This window comes from Protopterus annectens, chromosome 1.part0, assembly GCF_019279795.1.
Source record: "Protopterus annectens isolate FY-2018-M chromosome 1.part0, PAN1.0, whole genome shotgun sequence".
Taxonomy (NCBI): domain Eukaryota; kingdom Metazoa; phylum Chordata; order Ceratodontiformes; family Protopteridae; genus Protopterus; species Protopterus annectens.
Genome location: NC_056725.1, coordinates 463116584 through 463134888, shown reverse-complemented (window position 1 = coordinate 463134888; position 18305 = coordinate 463116584).

Here is an 18305-nt window from a genome sequence, read left to right as displayed (position 1 = left end):
CCCCACTCCAGTTTGGATTCATAAGTTCTTATGGAACCTTTCCATCATGAGGAAATATATTTTGAGGTCTGCACTTTATCCAACAATTTATATACTTTATGTAAATATTTGTGCAGCTTTTTTCTCTACTTCTCCACTAAAAATGGGGTTTGCCCAGTCAGACTTTCCTGGTCAGCAAAAATAAATAATTATATAGTTAAAAAGTGTGTGTGTATGTATGTGTGTGTGTATGTATATATGTGTATATATATATATATATATATATATATATATATATGTATCTATTATGTATGTGTGTGTGTGTGTGTGTGTGTATAAATATATATATATATATATATATATATATATATATATATATATATATATATATAAAAATACACACACACAGTGTTGATACAGCACAGCATGAGGGGGAACTCTCTTACTATGTCTTGCTACCTTACAACGTCTTGGAGCAAGAAATCTGGACAAAGCCATAAATAAAAGTGGGACAAAGGCCCAAAAATGGGAACAGTTTTTAAATATTGCTCTTACAAACTTAGAAAATTGATAGAGTAACAGGTTTTGCATTAGCATGAATTTTCTAAAGGGTATGAAGTCAGAAACTCAAATGTCTGTCATTTTCTAACTTCAGTCTTTAATGATCTGCCACCAATTTGCCAGAAAACCACAATTTTAAGAAAAATGGAAGAAAATAAAAGGCAAAAATATGGACCTTCTTTGAAAATCTGATCAACTGAGAGGTATGTAGGCCTTGCATCTGACAATAAACTGAGGTACTGCCTGTCTTGAGTTGGTGTTAGTTTAGGTGGATCTTAAAGTTCTCTTTCATCCTGGGCAGACTTTCCCCTTGTGTTCTGGCCCAATTTCACTTGTAAATACAAATGCTACTTTGGTTCTCTCCTGAAACCAGGCCATAATCCTAGTCAGGTTTGTTCAGTCAGCAAAATGAAATTAATTAAAATATGTGACTATCTCACAAACATATTGTATCCCTCCCTATTTATGTAGTTTGATCATAGGTTGGTACTAGGTTATCGGCCCTAAGTCGTATACAATCCTAGCCATAACAATTCCCTGGCTATTTCTTCCCACACTATTTACATCCCTGGACCCCTGTCTAGCAGGGCGACTGACGTGATCCCAGGGGTGAATTTCCTTTCTCCCATCCAATCGTCAAAGTTCCTTTTGAAGAGGGCCAAAGAGGTGCTGTGCTTGACATGTATGGGCAGTCTATTCCAGAGTATGGGGAGTCTCTGGGTTAGGAACCTATCCCTCCAGCATGTTTTGTTTATTGTGATGACAAGGTTTAGATCCCTGGAGTGTGTGGCTCTGAGGGATTGTGATTTCTTTGTGTAGCATGTCCAACTGCTGTGGGTTTGACATGGCCTTGTATGTTAAGCAGAGATCGCCTCAGAGTAGACAATATGCGACAGAGTAGCTGGAGTTTTTTAAGGGGGTCAGCGTTGGGCATCTGCTTTAGGCCTGTGATTCTTTTAGTGAGGTATTTCTGCAGCCTTTCCAGTTGTTGCAGGTGTCTTGAGAGGTACATACCAAATGGGGCATTGTATTCTATAATGGGTCTAATGAGGGATAAGTACATTGGGACAATGACCTCCTTTTTTCTGGATGAAAAGCCCTTAGTGATGAGGTGTGCCACATAGAAGGGTTTCCTGACTGTTGTGGCAATGTGGTTAGCGAAGGTGAGACCACTGTTCACCTGTGTGTCCCGAAGTCTCTTATCACACTTTCGGTGTTTAGTGTACTGCCACCTATGTGGTAATTCACGGGTACATGTTTTTTCCAAAGGGGATAACTATACATTTCTTGGCATTGAGCTTGAGCCCATGGCTCTGGCACTAAGCATCTGTTTCTGTAAGGCCCTTTTGTAGAGTATCCACATCATTTGGGCATTCAATAATGGCTGCTAGTTTGCAGTCATCTTGCGAACTTTGTTAGCCAGAGTCCCTTAGTGTTGGCCTGTACTTCAGAGAAGTAGATGCCAAACAAGAGCAGTCCCAGGACTGAACCCTGAGGTACTCCATTTGTCTGGAGCTGGATTTGGATTCGGCTACTTTTACAGTGTGGGTTCTGTCAGTAAGCCAGTTGGAAACCCATCGAGTGACGTAGGGATAATGGCCAGCTTAGTAAGTCTATCTATGATTCCAGAGTGGGGAATGGTGTCAAAGGCCTTGGCGAGGTCCAGATAGGCTGTGTGGACTGCCTTACCCTCATCCACTGCTCTGGAGTCTGATTTGAAGAAGTCAGTCAGGTTCAGAAGACAAGATCAGCCCTTTACAAACCCAAACTGGGTGGGGTCCAGTGTTTGAAAGTTGCCAATGTCTTTGTTTATAAGTTCCATGATAATACATTCCATGACCTTGCAGATTAGACTCGTCAGACTGATGGGGCGATAGTTCTCGGGATGCAAGGTGGATCCCCCCTTGTGGAGTGGGATAACTGTAGCTGTGCGCCACTCAGTGGGCACAAAGCCTGAGGTGAGGCTATGATTAAACATGACACTTAGGTGAGGTGCCTGTTCATTTTGTAGTTCATATAATACACAGCCTGGGATGTCATCTGGTCCCATGGATGCTGTATTCTTAGGTTTGGAGAGTGCGTTTTTTACCTGTGTGGCCATTATTACTGGAATTTGGCAATCTTCTGGTATTGAGATGGGCCATTTAGGGGGTGAGAGGGGGGTGAAGTTGGCACTGAATTGATCTGACAGGATATTGGCAATATCCTTGGGATCAGTATATTTAATGCCATTCTGTTGTAGCGCAGAGCAGATCTGAGCATTGCCATTTAGATCCTTGACATAGTTATAGAATGCCTTGTGGCTGTCTTTGGAATCTTTGGCAATTTTATTTTCATAACTAGCTTTGGAGGATTTTATGAGGGATCTCAGCTTTTTACTGAGGCCGGTAAGGGAGTTTTTTGCATCCTGGGATTTTCCTCTTTTCTGCAACAGTTTCTTCCTTTTGTTGTAAAGTTTGTTTATGGCAGGGGACCACCAGTTTGGCTTACATTTTTTGGAGGAGAGCATCTTGGTTCTATTTGGGATGGCCTGATTCATGCATGAGTGGATGTGCTCATACAGTGCCTTAGTGTAGGATTCAGCAGTCAAATTACTTTTCATAAGCCACATTGGAATAAGGTTGAATGCACAGAACACCTCAGTTCAGATACTTGTAAATACAGTAATCGAAACAGGGCATGACATGTATATCAACATGGACTGGCAAGTTAGACCACAAATACACATTGATGCGACAGTTGGTGTTACTGTCTCTTACCTCCAGGGTCTAGATTTTAACTGGTCTCTCAGTGCTGTCTTGATAAAGTTTTCCCATTGCCCTTGTATCCATGTTTATTAGCAGTTTTTTTCCCTCACAGAGATGTGCTACTTAGAATAATTAGCTACTTCAAATTAAAAAAAATCTCTGTGGGTATATTATGGAACTTGTCTCATCTGGTCTCCCCTGTAAATGACCAAATGAAAACGGCATAATGATTTAGCAATCTTTTTGTCTCTCTGCATAACTATGAAGAATGAGCCTGGTAGTCATCTCAGCCTCCGTAACAATTAGCATGTTACTGTCATCAGCATATAGGCTCCAGTATTTAAATCTAATAGGGATGTCAAGGAGCAGTTCTTTTCTTTGACAAAGTTCTGACCACCACATTAAGGATAACAAGACCATGCTTTTTTCCAGTGACTTTAAAATTCAGTACTCTGAGCATCTTGGATCTCTGGAATGGTACCACCTGGAAGGAAGAAGCAGAAAAGCTAAGCTGTACCTGAGCATGTGTGCAACACAGTCTAACAGTCATGGGCATCATCTGCAGAGAGTGATTTGTATAAAATTACCAAGGACACCATTATTCACTTCTGGCAATTTATTTGCTTTATCATTGTCTGAGCTTGTGATAAAAAGTATGTACTTAAATAATTCCATAGACAGAGTCATCAGCTGCTGGTCAGCATGTGGGAAGGAAAAAGGTCACGCTGCTAAAGAAGGGCTAATCAAGTATAAGCAGCTGAATAGCTAAGAACTTTGATCACATAGATCACTGAAAAACAGCCCTTAGATGCTCACTGAAATCATATTATGGTATGAGGCATGACAGGAGTAGGGCTGAGCGAGCAAAATATCTATGGCATCTGCTGGAAAATGGCTTTCATCTTTGTGAAAATCCTAATGAAGATCAGAAACATAGCACATGATAGGCAATGAGATACAGATGCGGCAGGCCATTCAGCCAATAATTATTATGGTAGATCACTACATTGTGGCATTTTTGCCACTCTTCTAACTGTAAATTCACTTCACGTGTCAAACATGCACATGTATGTGCATGCCCACAGTCCTGTATTCTAGCTATCTCATCTATCCAATTAATTAATTCACACCCAAATGATCAAAGACACTGAAAGTCACAAATTATAAATTCCCCATGGCATCTCTCAAAGTTCATGGAACTGACAGATACCACAGCCCACAATATTAAATACCTAAAGAGGAAGAAGGTCTTCATTGTTCATGTTTTGTTGCTTTGGAAAATAAACCACGTTATTTTATAAATTTCCCCTAAGGAATGCTAGTTTAGGATAGTGCAGACCTCCTTATCATGATACTACATTTAGCTAAAACTATCAGCAAGATTCATCTTAGCATTCTAATTTATTAACCTGGTTTGACTTCCTGGTTCCTCAACATAAAAAAACAAACCACTTTAATGTGCAATTTATGCATCTTACATGCCCTGCAGTTTGACCAATTAGGTACTTAATAGCACTGAAGGCAATGAAAAGCATTTCCCAAGAGTTAGCCATCACCATTTTGTTTATGTTTGCATGCAAAAATGTATGCATGCATGCATGTCTTAATTACTAGGATGTCCAAATGGATTGTGTTCCATTTCCAGTGGCTGCTTGGGGGAAAAGCTCTCCAACCATTGTATAAAATATACAGTATATAAAAATTACAAACATTTGCTTGTAACTTTACTTGGTACATTAAAATATCAACAAACAAGTTCAAGGTGTTTACTATGACTGAGATGACATGGTAGCAATTTCTGGTATATTTCTACACATTTATTATTTATTTAGTGTTTTATATATGTCAGCAGGCAGCACAGTATGATAACTAACTTGTAAACATTTCTTTTATATTACAACATCCTAGTATATTAATGTATAAGGAATATGTAGAGTGTTAGTCATAAGAAGCTTGAACTGAGTATTATACAGGAAGTAATGTTAGAAGCTGAACAAAATATCTTGAAGAGTGAGATTGGGATGCAAAGTTTGAGGTGAGAGCTCACACAGGTTAAAATACATTGCTTTATAATGGACAATACATGTTATTAAAATCAGAGATATAAGATGAGAAGGCTCTGTAACCCAAATACACTCATTATCAGCAAAGCAGCTGCCCATTTCCATAGTTTTATCGTCTCCATTTGGAAACTAGAAGGTGGCTAATCTGCTACTGTGCAATACCTGTGATACAGAAAGCTGTCATTTCTCAAGTTGAACCATAATTGCCCTTTCTCTTTTATTTGTTGCTATTTTGTTTGCCTCTACATTATTTCTGCCAAGTCCTTAAACAAAGTTATATGTACAGATGATATAATGATCACACTAATTGTGTGCAATATTGCAGTGTTATCTTCTCCATACTCAGGATACTGGTGGGTACCCAGCCATCCAATGTCTAATACAGTGAAAAAATATATTTTCTTTAGTTTTTAAAATTATTCCACTTAAAAATAAACAAAGGTTTATTGTTCCAACGTCCCCCAGCAATGATGCTTAGAGAGGCCAGTTCTCATATGTTAAGGTTCCTATCCTCAACACTGATGGTGCCCATTCTGTGAGTGCCCCAGGTCTTGAAGTGAAGAGAAACATTGCATTGTCCTAGCATTGCTGTCCCCCCACATTTCTGCCTCCCGCTGCATACATAACAGACTACCAATATTTACTATCCCAATTGTTGGGCATGCATGCACTGAAGACCTCTAAGCTGGCTAACAGTTGACCATAAAGTGAAACTTACATATAATTTTCTACGGGGGTTTGAGTGAATGATCATAATCCAAGTGTTCCGCAACATTTTTCCAAAATTTCAGCATAACATCCATTCAGTGCAATTGCACAAATTATGCCACTGTTGCCTAATTTTGCCCAGAAAGGTGATTTTACACAGCAATTCAGAAACAACTCATCAGAAGAGTTGGGCAGAATGAAAGTACCATAGGCCATTAATCATTAAGTGAAGCCCTCTGATGCATGTGTTGAAGATATGAGGTAAATTATCCATGCCTTCCAAATTATGAAGTTGTGTTTATCTAGCGAACATAGTCTCATAATTCGCATCATTTTCAGAGTTTTGCCATTAAGCTAAATATAGCCATGTCTGCTAAGTGCATCAGGACTCTGACTGACCTCAAAGTTGCAATATGGTAACTTATTTAGAGTCTATTGAAAATGTCATATCAAGTGGCATGCTGGCTAGATATTCAGTGCTGCTGCTTCTCAACTCTGTAGTTTGATCTTGACTCCTGGATATTGTCTGGGATAGGATCTAAGTATTTCAGTTTTCTCCCACCTCCAGAAGTTATGTTGCTTAGGATGAATAACTACTGACATTATCTCTAGGCCTTTATTGCGGAAATTGTCTCCCCTGGGTGTTTTCTGTTAAGCAGCTGATATGTAATAGAATTAACATCTCAACTCAGTCTCAAATCGCAGTGCATTACAAATTTCTCTTTCAGTCTGAGTTGGGTGAAACATATTCTATTTATCCTTGCTGCTGCTTGGGCTCACTTCACTCCCCTACCTTACCCCAAATTCCAACCCACTCCACCCTTCACTACTAATATAATCTCCACTGGCAACTCTGACAATTAATTTGCAACCAATTAAAATGGAATTAATTAGCCTTTGCAAATCACTTTTCTCCATAAACCATTGCTATTCCCTTTAATCTGTCAATCAATATCTTCAAAACCAAATCAGTTTTTCCCAATATTACTAGCGGGGAACTCCAATTTGCAGTATTATTTCTACTTAGTTTCATCCCTTATCCAACCCCTCCCCTCCTCTCAAGCACTACATTTCTTGAACCACTCAACACTCTAGTTCCCCCAAATTGCATGCTTTCACATCTAATACAAAATCCTTCATAAATTCTATCATTATACTTCTGTTATATCACTGCACCTCAGACCCTCAAACACAAGTCCTGTATACTCTAACTTCTTTGTCACCATAATAATATAACTCTAACCAAGCTTTCTTTTTCAATACTCCAGTACTCTTTGAATACCTTCACTGTATCTCCTACTTCTGTACTTACTACCACAAATTATCATGCTGGTCAGCAGGACCCTCCTATGTGTGCTCCTCCTGTCTTTTTCTCACTTTACCACATACTATCCTGGCTATGCAAAACAAACATCCCCACTACAAGTATGCATAATACATATACTAAACCACTACTCCCAAACAAACCACATTCTCCATAGCATTTCTTCTTATTGCTTTCCAGAAGCTTATATTCTCCTACACAAAATCTGATACAAACTACATAACCCCATCTATTAAACTTTGGTTTTAAACATAAATGCTATCCCAAATATCCCATCTTTTACCCAGCCTCTGCCAAACCATTACTCATCTCTGGTGACATCCACCCAAACTCAGGGCCCACTACTCATCTCTCCACTCTCATGTGCAATCACCCAACCATCACCTCCCCTCAGATTCATAGCTCTTATTAAAATAAGCACCCTACACCTGGACTTGTCCTTTGTCACAAAGCATATGCAGTAAACTACATGAGCTACATGCTTGGATTGCACTCCATACCCTTGATATTTAACCAAAACTTGACCAAAGTACAACACTAAGTATGATGAAATATTTCCCCTGGACCATAACATCATGCAGCTAGACAGATCACACAAAAAGTAGGGTGCATATCAGTTCTGTACGATAACTGTCTGGTACTCTCACCATACCCAGCCTGTCCAATCTCCTTCAACAATGCTGAAATACTCCATTCCCTCTTAAAAATGAATAATCACAGAAATATCTGTCTCGTCACTGTTGCATTCCCCCAGGTAGAGACAATTCAGTTTTAGAGGATGTTCCGTCTTAGCTATCCTGCATTATCAACCAAGAAACCATCATTCTAGCCAATGTAAATATTGATCGGCAATTTCCTCTCCTAACTCTACCTCTGTTATAAATCTGTACAACTTCACACAACTCATCGCCTCTCCAACCAGACACTGCATACATTACAATAGATCTTATGTTCTAGACTGTGCCCTCATGTCTGACCTAAGTGAAGTTATCTCTTCTGGTACCCTTCCAAACACTAAACGTGACCACCTCCAAATCTTTCTTAAAAGATTGCCAACTCACCCTCAAAAAGAGCACCTCTATAACACAGCCTGCAACTTAGCTAAATTTAACAAAGATATAATAGAAACACTAAAAGCATACAACTGGCATATACTAAAAACTCTTGCTCTAGATGAAGCAGTGTGTATTTTAATGACACCTTTCTTACTATACTAAACCAGATAGCCCCAACCAGATAGAACAACCGCCCCAAAGGAATGCAAAAGGAATGAGTCAAGAGAGGAAAAGGAAAAAAAAATCAACGATGTGACCTATGAAAAATCAAGTCTGGTAGTAAATATTGTCAGATAGAACTCAGTCCAGAGGAAATTTCATTACTGAACAAGGGCATCAGTTTTATACCTGCACTAGCCTCTGAACTTAGTGAATTTGTAACAGACATCAGGATGTTTGCTAGGAATGTGACCTTAAAATCTATATTTGGAACTGAAACCAATGGGAGAAAGGCTTGTTATAAAAAGCCAAGTGACTTTAATCCGATCAATCATCCTACAGTTGAGTTATTTTCTCGGCTATGTAAAGATGAAGTAGCTAAATCCAGAGAAGAGAAAAAAAGGAGCAGGAGGATACTTCAATTTAACCTCAAAAGAAAAGGAAGCTCTGAATAGTTTAAGGAAGAGGACTAATATTGTTATCAAACCAGCGGACAAAGGAGGAAGTATGGTAGTGATGGATGCTACCTGGTATAGGAATAGAATGCATGAGATGCTACAAGATGGGCAAACCTTCCAAAAATTAAACAGAAGGGAAGTGGAAACAATGATTAATAGGTTTTGTAATAATCTGTATGAACTTCTAATGGAAAGAAGTCTTACTCAAGAACTTGCAGACTTCTTCAAAACTGAATATCCCACCATACCCAGTATCAGTGGTCTCCCGAAACTGCACAAAGATGACCATAATCCACCTTTGAGTCCTATTGTTGCTGGTAGAGGGTGGATCACTGAATCTTTGTCTGTATATATAGAAAATGAATTGAAAAAAATTTTGCCTAAAGCTGAAGCGGTATTAAAAGACACTGGATCTTTTCTGATGGATTTATTTAACAAAACCCAAGGCAGAACTGGGGGTAATGAGATCTTGCTAGTCACCATGGACATTACCAGACGTTTTACGGTCATTCCCAATGAATATGGGATAGAGGCAATTCGCTCCTTCCTGCATCAAGCAGGGTTCAATGCTGATCTCATATGCCTATTGTTGGAACTTGTATTGGAAACTAATGTTACTGTTTACGGTTTGGAATTCTTTCTACAGACATGGGGGGTAGCAATGGGCACCCCCTGTGCAAACAGCTATTCGAACTTGGTATTCCCCCAATGGGAAAAAGAGAAGGCTATGAGTCATTATAACTCATTTTATAGTCATCTGAAGTATTATGGCTGTTTCGTGGATGACAGCTTTATCCTTTGGGAGGGTAATGAAAGCCAACTGAATTTCTCAATCGTAGTACAGGATTTTTGGAATTCAAACTTAAATCTTCGAGAGGGACTATTGATTCCTTGGATGTGAAGATCAGCATTCATGCCGACTCGAGGCTGAGTACCAGTATATATAGAAAATCAACCTGGAGAAACCATTATTTACATTGGTCAAGCATGCATCCTGGCCATGTCTTTAATAATATTTTTGAAAACCAAGCAACAAGGATCTCTAGGCTCTACACAAATGACCAAGAGTTTGATTCAGAATTTCTGAATTTGCAATCTAAACTAGAAGCAAGGGGTTATGGTGCAAAAACCTAGTAAAGGTGAATGAACAAGATGACATCTGGAATGGAAGAGGCCAACCATATTTCTCCAACCAAGGACCAGATTTACATAAGAAGAATGCGAAACCAAGGATTCAAAGAAATCAGCTTACCTGCAATTTAACTTACAGTATGGATAAAGAGAGTATGTGGCATTATCAGAAAGTTTTGGCCCATACTCACTGCTGATGAAAAACTTAAAGATATTGTTGGTGAGTAACCTTGATTCACCTTCAAGATTAAAAAGAATCTAAAAAGACTACTTTAACAAAGATGGCACTGCTGAACAAGAAATGTCAAATAGAAAGGGTACTTACAGGTGCCATAGATGTAAAGCATGTAATCACTTGGATAGTGACAATACGTTTATACATCCGGGAACGAACCGTATCTACAGTTTCAATACATACGCAAGCTGCAATACACAATATCTAATTTATTTTGCTAGCTGTACACATTGTACTGCTTTTTACATAGGCAAAACAGATCAGCTTTTTAAAAATTGGATCCTGCGTCACCTTAGAGATATTAAGAAATTGGATCTCACAAATGCTCTTGCAGCGCATGTTGCCGGCAATCCCACCCACCGCTTTAAATTCAGAGCGGTGGAAGTAATTCCCATGAGTTTACGAGAAGGGGATATTAAAAACAGAACTGAACTACGTGAATCCAGCTGGATAACCAACTTGAGAGCCAACCGTCCACCAGGTCTCAATAGTGTTGCCCCATTGAAACCTATGCTGAAAGCAAGAAAAATGAGTGTAGCTTCTAGAAAGGAAGATTAATGGATAAATGGATAATTTATGGCAATGGAATATAAGAGCTGCGATGTATTCTATGCTTTGCCAAGTTGTTCTGCGAATATATTTACATCATTTGCAGTTTGATTTTCTGAGGCAGAGACTGGTAAAAACAAGAAAAGCTGCAGCAGTTATTATTTACAATACCCTTTGTGGTGCAACCTTATTATTATGGCAATGGTATACAAGAGCTAAGAATTATTTTTATGCTTCGTCAAGTTGTTCTGCGAATATATTTACATCATTTGCAGTTTAATTATTCAAGGCAGAGACTGATAAAAACAAGGAACGCTGAAGCAGTGATAACACTCTTTGTGGTGCATTATTTTATGCTGAATTTGTGACCAAGCAGTATTTTCTATAGAACAAGGAGTAAATGGCTAAGAATACTTCAGGAGGCATAGAGTATGTTACTCTGAAAACCACATGGATACATGTATTAATTCGCTATACTGTGTAATACGCACATAATAGGAATTTATATGCAAGAGCACCAATGCTATTGCACTTATAAAACTGTATCATATGTGCTACTTGCTTCTGTGAAATACTGCATATTGTTGAATGAACTGAATAACAATATGCTCTGGCAACCAAAGGAATTCAGTCCCTTCGATACTATTGGATAGCTACAGGACAAGAAAACTGTAGATTGGATATTTGAAGGCATAAATACGATTGGCTATAACAAGAAGCAGGATTTATGCTGTATACAAATCATTAACTTTGTTGCTATTGGATAGTTCTGCCACTAGGATACCAGACATTTGATACCTTGAGATACAATGACGGGCTCACAGCAAGACACAGGAGATATGCTGTATGCAAACTAATGAGTTTTCATTGGTTATGACTATGTCTGGAACATCGATTGTTTTATTCTGTCTTTAAATTCAGGGTTAGCACAGCTAAGACATATGATCTGATGAAAGCTAGTAAGCCGAAAGCGCTTATCAGGGAATTTTACTGTGCTCCTGTTTTTGTTGTTTTTACTGAAGATTAAAGTTTGTTTTTAACATTTTTACAGCTGTGGTGGAACCAAACATTTTTTCCTACTACATTTCTACATTTATGCTCAGAGCCTTCAGCAATACAACTACATTTTCTTCATCTATTAAACTTTGGTTTTAAACATAAATGCAATCCCAAATATCTCATATTTTACCCAGCCTCTGCCAAACCATTACTCCCCTCTGGTGACATCCACCCAAACCCAGGGCCCACTACTCATCTCTCCACTCTCATGTGTAATCACCCAACCATCACCTCCCCTCAAATTCATAGCTCTTATTCAAATAAGCACCCTACCCCTGGACTTGTCCTTCGTCACAAGGCATATGCAGTAAACTACATGAGCTACATGCTTGGGTTGCACTCCATACCCTTGATATTTAACCAAAACCTGACCAAAGTACAACACTAAGTATGATGAAATATTTCCCCTGGACCATAACATCATGCAACTAGACATCTTACACAAAAAAATAGGGTGCATATCAGTTCTGTATAATAACTCACTGGTACTCTCACCGTACCCAGCCTGCCCATTCTCCTTCAGCAATGCTAAAATACTCCATTCCCTCTTAAAAATTAATAATTGCAGAAATATCTGTTTTGTCACTGTTGCATTCCCCCAGATAGAGACAATTCAGTTTTAGAGGATGTTTTGTCTTAGCTATCCTGCATTATCAAGCAAGGAAACATCATTCTAGCTGATGTAAATACTGATTGGCAATTTCCTCTCCTAACTCTACCTCTGTTATAAATCTGTACAACTTCACACAACTCATCGCCTCTCCAACCAGATACTGCATACATTGCAACAGATCTTATGTTCTAAACTGTGCTCTCATGTCTGACCCAAGTGAAGTTATCTCTCCTGGTACCCTTCCAAACACTATACGTGACCACCTCTGAATCTTTCTTACAGATTGCCAACTCACCCTCAAAAAGAGCACCTCTATAACACAGCCTGCAACTTAGCTAAATTTAACAAAGATATAATAATAGAAACACTAAAGCATACAACTGGCATATACTAAAAACTCTCGCTCTGGATGAAGCAGTTGTGTATTTTAATGACACCTTTCTCACTATACTAAACCAGATAGCCCCAACCAGACAGAACAGAGTGAAATTCTCAACCCCATGCCTTGGCTCACAAACACTGCTAAACAACTTAAGAGAGCCAGGTATAAAGCCTGGGAAACTTGACTTCATAATAAAACACAGATTAGTCTCCAAAATATAGGAGAACTCCACAACCACACCATAAAAAAGTCAATTAGATATGATGAAAAGTAGTCACTACACCTCAATCTAAGATACCTACACTAAGAACCACAAAAAATTCAGGTCCTTCATTAACAATTTTTTAAATCCAGTCTGCCCAGCCCAATCAAAGCCTATTACCACCAACCATATCAAGCCTCTTTCTAGCCAACTCAACTCACATGTCATACATTCACTCATCTGCCTCATAAACAACCACAACCATCTACCTGCACACACACACACACACACACTCTCTCTCTCTCTCTATATATATATATATATCTCCACAGACCTATCCTCTAAAATTCCTGTCTTCCACATCAACCCAGTTCTCATCTTAAAACCCAATTCACTCACTGCTGACAATCAGATGTTTAATATATTCCATTTTCCAACCATCTGTTTGCCGATCAGTGCTTTTAATGTACCCATATCTAGTTCTCAAAACCTCAATAAAAGGACTTTTGAGCTACAGCAATACAGGGGAGACATCTGTTTTGAATTCTGATGATACTGGGGGAGACATCTGTTTATACAGTCCCAACTTTTCAAACACTTAATAGATAACAGCCTCCTCTTCTCTGCCCAGCATGGCTTCAGGACACACCATAGCACTATAACAGCACTCCTTAATTTCACCCACCATATCATCCTCCACAGGGAATCTCTATTCCTTGATTTAACTAAGGTGCTTGACACTGTATCCCATCAGAGTCTTTTCCACAGGCTACTTTAACTAGGCCCTGACACCTTCTCCCTTTTCTGGTTTCATAGCCACTTTTCTAACAGGATATAGGTGGTAAGATAACAGACCTAGCTCAGTCAGAGTGCCAAAAGGCTCAGTCTTGGGCCCCTTACTTGTTACCATTTTTGTGAATGACTGCTATACTTCTATTAATGCTACAACTGTCATTCAGTATGCTGAAGATGCTACACTGATAACCACTGCTAAGTCCCTCCCACAACTTTAGGAAAATACACAAAACCTTTTTCTTCTATGGAAACCTGGCTGAATAATTCTCATCTTCATCTGAATGCTATGAAAACCAACTTGTTGATTTTCACTCCAATATCTGCCTCCTATACAAAAATTACTTTTCTCTTGCCTCATCAAAATAACTTCATTACATTTCTTGAACTCCTTGCAAATCTTTCTTTACTGAAATGAAAGAACACTAAACTTCATTACAATAATGTTTTTCTTCTGCAGGATCAGTGTATTTACTTCTGCAAGATTTTGCAGTTGGAACAACTGTATAGACTTATAATTGTTGATGTAAATATTTTACTGTATATAGAATAAAAAATAAATTGCAGTATTTGTAGGTACACCAACACTTTTTATTAACAAAACAATTACTTCAGTTAGCACTTTTGTCTCCTTCAACAGAGAATTCTTCAGACTAAAATTCATCATTCATTACATACATTAAATACCCATACTTGGGAAACATCACTCAACAACATCCAATCTAAACTAAAAAACCTAGTCACATGATAAAATAAACTATATGTAAAATAAATAAAACATCTAAAAGATCAGTGTTTTAGCCCTTTTCTTTTTAAGTACATGACAAATTCCTCTCTATTATTAAGGCCAGGGAAAAAACATGCATTTAATTTTACTTGCCAACAGTACTCAAGCCATCCTAACTCTTCCTCTATATTAACAATATTATTGTTGTTTTTCAATGCTTCTAACACTAAATATTTAAAGTTAACTTTACATTTATTTTCTTTGTAGTGTTTACACGTGGCATTTTTATCATCTCCATTGGCAATAGCATACTTATGCTCATAAATTCTTTTGTTGAGCTCCCTGGTAGTTCTTCCTACATAGTACACATGACAATCCATGCACATTATTAAATAAATTATATTTTTACTCTTACATGAAAAACTTCCTGGTATTCTGATTACATAATTCCCAAGTTCAATTTCACTAGATTCAGTATACAAATAATTGCACATATTACAGTTGAAACACTTGTTCTTCCCTTTTCTACCTTCCACTTGTACATTTCTATTCAGTTTACTCTGAAAGAAATCTTTTTAATTTTTGGCTCTCTTTTGAACAAACCTAGGCCTGTACCTGTCTTTTTTATTTCATTATTGGGTTTGAAAATCCCCCAGTTTCTGCTAATGATACTTTTTATAGCTTTAGAATCAACACTATTTTGCACTACTAGTACTGTCCTATATGCAGCGGTTAGTGTTGTCAACTCACAGCAAGAGGTTCTCTCATTCGATTCTCGGCTGGACTGCCTTCTGTGTGGAGTCTGCATGTCCTCCCCACAGTCGAGTGACATTTAAAGACATGCAGGTAGGTGCGTGCGTGAATGGGTGTGCCTTCTTTGAAGGTTGGGCGTCGGGCTGTCAACTTGGCACCGTAAAAATCCACTGCCAATCATTAGCGGACCGGAGTCTCGCTCTAGCGACCCCTAACCAGGAAAAGCCAAAAGACATTACTAGTGCTGTCCTATATGTATATTCTGTTCTTTTGATTCTATCACATTACGTGTTTTTCTCTCATTTAATTCTTTATCTAACAACTTGTTCATATCCTTTTTTGGATACCCTCTACATTCCATTCTTTTACAGAAATTTTCACCTTCTTGTAAAAATACATTATCATTCTTGGTAAGACTGCTTATCCTCTTTAACTGGTCTTTAACAATGTTAAATTTTGTTTTCTTAGGGTGGAGGCTAGAATAGTGTAAATACATGTTGTTCTGAAAGTCTTTCTTATAAATCTTAGATATCAACCTATTATCTTCCTTATAGATGGTGAGATCTAAATAATTAATTCTATGCATGTCATAGTTATGAGTAAATTTAAGATATGAACATCCATTATTAATATATTTCAAGAAGTCATTCAAAATATCCATAGGCCCTGTCCATGTTAAAAAGACATCATCAATAAATTGAACCATCTTTAGTATGTATTTGTTGTATTCACTATTCATGATATTGGCTGTCTCCCAGGCCTGCATAAATAGATTAGCATAACTGGGAGCTAAAGCTGCTCCTATAGCCACCCCGTTGGTTTGCACATACAGTTGTTCATATAACTCTAAATAATTGTAATTAACACCAGATCAATCATTTCCATAAGCAGTCCTGTTGTATCAGCAAAAAACATTCTCTCACTGTTTCCATACCATCTATATTAGGAATCATGGTACAAAAGGAATTAATATCCAAAGTAACTAACACATCTGTTTCATTAACTTCTACTGTCTTTTTATTTTACTCAGGAAATCAAAGCTATTTCTTATATAGGTAATATTTTTAAGAACTACTTTTTGTAGATATTTGTCCACAAAAACAGATAGCCCTTCAGTCTTGCTCTTAACACTTGCAACAATAGGCCTTAATGGAGGGTCTTCTAAGTTTTTATGGCTCTTTGGTATACCAAAGATCCTACTTACTTTCGGGTTAGTATTAGTTAGATTCCTTCTTGTTTTTTCATCGATTCTGCCCATGCAGAACCATTCTTCTATGCAGGAATCTATAAGAGCATATCCCCTTTTTACATCTATAAATGTCACTTTTTTATAAAATTTTTCATCTGTTAGCATCTCTCTCATTTTCTTCTCATATTCTCCCCTATCCAATACTACCAAAGATCCCCCTTTATCAGCCTTAAATATCAATATTTCCTCATTTTTGTATAATTTATCAAAACATTCTTTCTCATTTTTAGTCAGGTTGTAATACTTATATCCAGCTTTATTATCCAGTGTTTCAACTATTTGTGCTTCACATACATTTAAAAACATTTCTAGCTCCTTACATAATGGCGGGTTAAAGCAACTGCGTTTATAAAATTCACTTTTTACATCATTGCGTTTGTTAAACATAATATCAATATGTATGTAATGAATGATGAATTTTAGTCTAAAGAAGTCTCTGTGAGTTGAAGGAGATGAAACCGCTAACTGAAGTAATTGTTTTGTTAATAAAAAGTGTCTGTGTACCTACAGATACTGCAATTTATTTTTTATTCTGTTTTCTGACAGTTATTTGCTTTTGCTGTGCTGCTTTTTGAGAGAATTTTACTGTATATACCTGACTTGTAATTACATTTGTTGTTTCATGAGAAATGTAACTGTCGTTTTTCTGAGAACTGTCTGAAATTCACTTCATAAAATAAATGTACTGTGTCTTTTTTCTATGGGCCGCCACTGAAAATGGTCTCTGCCCAGCAGGACTTTCCCAGTCAGCAAAGACAAATAAACACTCATATCTAACTTGTATCCCACACAAAGCTATTTGATGTCATTATAGATAACTGTCTGATGTTTAATATTCAAATACAACAAGCTATCAAGAAAACCCACTAAAACATTAGACTTCCGTATTGCAGCAAACACTTTTTAACTAGAATGCTAAAAAAACAAACAAAAAAAAAAAAACTCTGCATATCTCCTACCATCACTACAATATACCGCCCCATCTACACCTACTTTCAGCAATGTCTGCTAACAAAAACTGAACAATGCCATAACTAGACAGCTAAATTCACCTCTAACCAGCCGGCAAAATCGCACCACTGGCTAGCCTTACAACAGCTAGGTTGCCTAGCACTATCTCTCTATTACCCATTTAACAACTTTTCATAAAATAACCTACAAAACACAAAACTGTTCTGCACTGCAAGCCTTAGTGGAAACTTACACCCCTGCATCATCATTCTAATCCATGGATAAGTCTCTATTAACCACAGCTAAAACTCCCAACTCTGCTGGTACTCAAATTATGTCTCCAAAATCTAGAATTCTATCCCTACCAACATCAGACAATAAGCCAACCTATCCAGATTAAAAAAGTTTGCTAAAACAACACTTAGTTCTGTTCTTGCACCTCCCCAGCAAGATTACCTTGGCCCTTACGTACCTATGTTACCCCTTTATACCTCAACAAAGCTAATTCTGAATATAAATCTCTTTCTGTCTTCTGCTCCTTTGCCCTTACTACTACTTCTACTGCTTCGATTTACTCCTCTGACAGTTGTTTTCCTCCAGTAAAAGTC